Genomic DNA, 6,006 nt, shown 5'->3' on the forward strand with positions numbered 1-6,006 from the left:
CCCAATAAGAGAGAGATTCAAGAATATCAATCATAAAACGAAGAGAAAAGAAAAGGAGTAACAGCCGGAGTTCATAATCCAGTGGGAGAAGCTTAAGAGACATCGTCGGGACTGGGCCCCCTGGTGATTGTCACTCTGCAGTCCATGAAGTAACTGAAATGTGGCTGCGCTACAATAATGTGCTGCAGTTACAACATATCGGTCGTTTATTAAAGAACTTAGCGATGAAAAAAAGAAGTGAATATTCATTTAGGTTTGTACAGTTGTTTACACACTGGAATGATAATATGGGGGTGTGTAAAATCAAATTATTAAGGTATGTTACCTGACTCTGCTGGATTGAAACGTGCTAACTGGATCGAATTTACATGATACAAACTGATGTATACTAATAAGCATGGGAGATTGCATTCCAACTGATCACATAATTTTTCAAGAGGCCCAAGGACACATACAACAAAAAGAATATGTATTGGGCCATTAGGAAAGCTCGAATTATATCAAAGGACTGAAATAATGCAGAGTATACTTAGGGATTGCCATGGGCTGACGGTTTATGGGCCCTCAAACTTCACCCGGCACGTGGTGATGATTCGAGGAGGCAGGAACTCTGGGAGGGGTCAGGCCAGGAGGGAATGGGCTCCCGTGCTGTGAGGACAGGGAGAAGCAGCAGGCAGTCTAGGAACCAGGAAACAGGCCTCACCAGATGTGGCACCTGCTGGTGATCTTGGGACTCCCCAGCCTCTAGGCCTACAAGAAACAACTTTCTGTTGTTTATCAGCTAGTCTATGGGCTTTATAACAGTAGCCCAAAAAGACGAAGATGGGGCTCTTCCATAGTGAAGGACAGGGAAGCCTGGAGTGCTGCAGTTCATGTGTCACAAAGAGTCGGACATGACTTAATGAATGACCACCACCACCATGACCAGCTGATCTGAGTTAAGACTAAAATGGAACTCATGGCTTAGGCTATTTAATCTGTTTAGCGCAGGCCAAAATGACTAGTATATTTTAAAGTATTTATCTAAAAGTGCCCCTTGATAGCATTTTACAGCCTGTACATAATAGGATGTATACTTTTAAAATAAATTTAATAGTCTATACTTCTAAAATATAATATTTCAAAATATTTTCCTATAAGAGACTTTGAATATTTTTTCAGTAACTCTCCCTCTTTCCCTCTATTACAGGCACTGAACAATTTTGAGGGAAAATCAGTTTGGTACTAGGAAGTCACAGGCAGGATACTTACCACTTTAAAGATTAGTAGCAGGAAAAAAAATTTAGTAGTATATACTATATATTTATAGAGAATTATTTGCTGTCATTAATGTTGGAAGAGCAAAACATACCGATTTCCTTATGGTCCTTTCATAAACAATGCTGATTCCTTTTGGTATTATCTGGTGAAGGGGAAACACTGTTATCAGAAAATGAAGCTAAAATCATAAGTTATATATGATGTTATGATTCTATTTTTGTATGTTTCTGAATCAAGATTAGATAAACAACAGATGGGCTGCCTTCTGGGGCTGAAAATAGAAATAATGGGTTTTTTGTTTGTTTTCTACACAAATAATTTTTTTAAAAATTCTACAAATGGCTCTAATGTGAACTTGACAGTTCTGGCTAAGCTGCTTCTATTACGGTAACACATTTCTATTATTGAAACACAGGTTCTAGTATCAAAATTCCTTGGGACATAGATAATTGGATTAGATGGATGAAAGAGAAAAACACGAAGGGGAAACTTTAGGAAAGGAAACATATTCTTTTGAAAAATCAATGTTTAAAAGACAAAATGAGGATTCTAATACAGAATATAAGAACAACTTTTTTTTAAACCTCAGGAATTATGTACTTGTGACAACAGAATAATGAAATTTTTCTTTGTGTATGGCATTCTAGTAAGAGGCTTAACTTTATTTTCTCATTTAATCTTCACAGCCACGTATGAGGTAGATATTACTGTATTTAACATAGTATTCCCTATATTTACATGAGGAAACTGAGACTCAAAGTGTTACAGACGGGACTTTAAACCCCATGTTTTTAATAAATATGTTACATGTGAATGGCTTTCTAGAAATATCAACAAACTTTGAAATGTGTAACTCTTTCATAAAATCATTTGAGCCTCTTAGAAGCCCCTAAATAAATAGGAGGAAATACTTTACAAGGCAAAACAAAAAACAACAACAACAACAAAAAACCTAAGTACCTGGAAAATTACTGTTACTTAAATAATACATAAGATGAAACATATTCTAGGAATAAACTTTACTGATTTTAAACTGTAAAATATACATTATTCTGAAAACTCAAGCTATATTTCATGACCAACTCTTTTCAGGCATTAAATATTACATTCTCAAGAATTATTTAACACACATTTTTAAAAAAGTGTTCTTGCAAAAAACAGTTGGTATAAAGCATTTTAAAATCCAAGCAGTGAATTCCTGTTTTCAGCATGGACATTCATTTTAAATATTTTAAAATACTTTACACAAGCCCACTTTTCTTCAAATCAGGGACTTAAATACATGACATTTACTTTAAACCCAACTGGGTATTTTGAAACAATGTGATCAACTACCTCAAACAGTTTTCAAATGTTTGAAAGTTTCATTAGTATGAGAAATGACACTGATAGAAACCGCACTGATAGTCACGTGAACATACATTCAAATATTACTTTCTCCAAGACCTGAGGCAGCTACCTCAAGGATAACATCATTACTTAATACATTTTAAAAACCTCTCGTTAGGAATTATCATCAAAACTTGAGAAGCATTCTTTTAGGCATGGTCAGTAACAGTAAATCGTATTCAATTATGTATGGATATTACTTCAAATAGGAATTCAATGGCTCTAGTGCTCAGTTTACAAGTCTGTATAAAATTCCTCTGAAGTAAAATCCTGAATGAAAACTAATATTATACTTATAGTGTTTGAGTTTCATTAATATGAGGTACCCAGGGCAATCAAATTCATAGAGACATAAAGTAGAACAATGGTTGCCAAAGGCCAGGAGACAGGGAGGAATGGAGAATTACAGAATTTCAGTTTGGAAAGATGAAATTTCTCTCTCTTTACTTCAAAGATACCATGACAGAGGATTTTTACAGGATGAAACACCGACTCTTTCAAAGAGCAGACAGTCCCTATTCATTGTAAAAACTGTTTCCAAGAACAGGAGGAAAAGACCTCACTTTATGAAGCTATTACAGCCTTGACACCAAAAAGGAAAAATACGTGGCAAGAAAAGAAAAACTATTAATATCGCAGTCTATATCTCTCCTGAGTATAGACACAAAAATCTTAAATAAAATATAAGAACTGGAATGTGAGATATGAACTTGGCCTTGCTTGCAGCAACAGGATTTCTACAAAGAATACATAAGAGAATTTACACACAATGGCAACCCACTCCAGTACTCTTGCCTGGAAAATCCCATGGATGGAGGAGCCTGGAAGGCTGCAGTCCATGGGGTTGCTGAGGGTCGGACACGACTGAGCGACTTCACTTTCATTTTTCACTTTCATGCATTGGAGAAGGAAATGGCAACCCACTCCAGTGTTCTTGCCTGGAGAATCCCAGGGACGGGGGAGCCTGGTGGGCTGTCGTCTATGGGGTCACACAGAGTCGGATACGACTGAAGTGACTTAGCATAGAGCTAGCAGAAGAGTTCAGCAGGGATGCTCAATACAAGGTCAATATATAAAAATCAGTGGCATTCTTGTAGACCACCAAAAACCAACTGAAAAATGTAACAGAAAAGATCTCATTCACAATTGAAACAAATACTGTAAGGTACCTAGGAACAAATCAATGAATACATACATCAAGAAACCAAAAGATACTAAAACTCAGTATCACAAAGACAGAAATTTCCCCTGGATTCATTTAAAACCTAAAACAATTTCAACAAAATGCAAACTGTTTCTCATGAAGAAATTATTCTAAAATTCAAACAGAAGAGTGCCAGGAACAGTTAAAATAATTTTGAAGAAGCATAAGGTAGAGGAAATGTGGGATTGAAACAAGGTTGTTCAAACAGAGCAGTAAATAAGACAGCCTAAAAATGGAACTTGTATGTTACAGTAATGCATTATTATTCACATGATAAATGTGGCAAAAAGCACCATTCATATGAAAAACTAAAATTGTTACTCATAACACAGATAAAAATGAATTTCAAGAGATCAGAGTCATGAATTAAAAGATCAAATTTTAAAAACTGCTGGGAAAAAATGGCAGACCATTTTTATGATTTTTAGAGGTAGGCAGGGATTTCTGAAAACACAAAAGGCAAAGAAAACACAAAGTAAAAAGACAAGCTAGAGAGCAGGATAAGATATCTGCAATGCAAGTAACTGAAGAAGAATTTAAACAAGAATAACAACAGAAGGCAAATAACATGACAGAGCAGAGGACAAAGGCAACAAATAGGCAAATCACAGAAGAGAAACCCCAAACAGCCAACACACATATGAAAACAACGAGGCATAAGGGAAATAAAAATAAACATCAAGACAGGCTTGAGATATTGTTTCAAAGGTTGACAAAAACTTAAAAGCCTGAGAACACCAAGATGGGGTGAAATGGGGCATTCCAACTCTATACTGCCAGTGTCAATTAAAATAACCACTTGAGTTGAAGATGCCTATATGTTAAAAGGCTGGGACTACACTTTTGGGTATACACCCCATGAACATTCTTAGTCATGTACAAGGAAGATAGGTATTACAACAGTAAAACACTTGGAACTCTACGTCCCTCAGCAAAATAATGAGTAAATGAATTAAAGTATATTTGTCCATTAAATCTCTCTACTGCAGTTAAAATGAACAAGTTAGTGGTACACATACTGTCGTGTATATTCTCAATAACTTAAACATGGCATTTGCTAAAGTTTGGTACTGAACGGTTTAAAAAACAGTTTATGTACGTATGTGTGTGTGTAAATAACAGTAACAGAAGCAACAATAAATTAAAAAATGAGTAACAGAACTAACATTCGAGCACTTTTTATACAGAAGGCACTCTTCTAACTGCATGTAGATGCCTAAAAACAGTCCTAGGATACAGATTCTACTACTATTTCTATCTAACATGATTACTCTCTTATTACTATGAGATTCCATTACTCATTCTACAGATGAGGAATTGAAGTGGAAAGAGGTGAAGTTGATCTAAAACTATAAAACTAGTAAATAATAAGAGTGAGATATGAAGCCAGGATTCCTGACCCAGACTTTATACCTTAATAACTATGTTAGTTATTATACCATTTTCTATTCTTTTTAGGATGTTGGAAATCCAACATTATTTCTGGAAGTTGGAAATAAAAAACACTTATAGAACCTACGACTGTAAAGAAATGAATACACACCCAGGTTTTTATATAGCTCAAACTGGTTCTAAAGATGCTAAAAGATTCTCAGGAATATTTTGAAAATAGTGGCGTACCAACTACTCTAATTTACTATTTTACATGTTTGAGGTCTGGTATTTTTCAGATCATTATTTCTGAGCCAAATATTATTTCTTTTATAGTCCTAAGATAATATATATTTGGAATCCTAGAAACCTCACATGGAGAAGCACATGATGTAATTCAATCATCTCTTTCTCTGTCATCAGAGGCAAAATTTGATTACTTAGCTTCAGGCCTGAAAACTCATATTAAGAGTTTTTAATAAGCAATTCTATCAAGAAATGTAATAAAATTTCAATTATTCATTTTTTTCTGGCCTCTCAATTATAGGTTGGTGTTTTAAAAGCCAGTAGCTAATATTTATAATACTATATTATATATAAATTATAAAGATATAATAATTAAAATGTAATTTTGTGTAGAATTATTTACACCACAAAATAAAAAAGGAAATGGCATTTTCAGTCATCAAGCATTTATGAGAATTGACTATGTGCTAATCACACACTCCTTGTTTCCAGTAAAACTGGAACATTTCTTAAAAATGTCTTTTCTTCTCAATCTA

The sequence above is a fragment of the Bos taurus genome, unplaced genomic scaffold (assembly GCF_002263795.3).
Source record: "Bos taurus isolate L1 Dominette 01449 registration number 42190680 breed Hereford unplaced genomic scaffold, ARS-UCD2.0 Leftover_ScbfJmS_905, whole genome shotgun sequence".
Classification (NCBI taxonomy): domain Eukaryota; kingdom Metazoa; phylum Chordata; class Mammalia; order Artiodactyla; family Bovidae; genus Bos; species Bos taurus.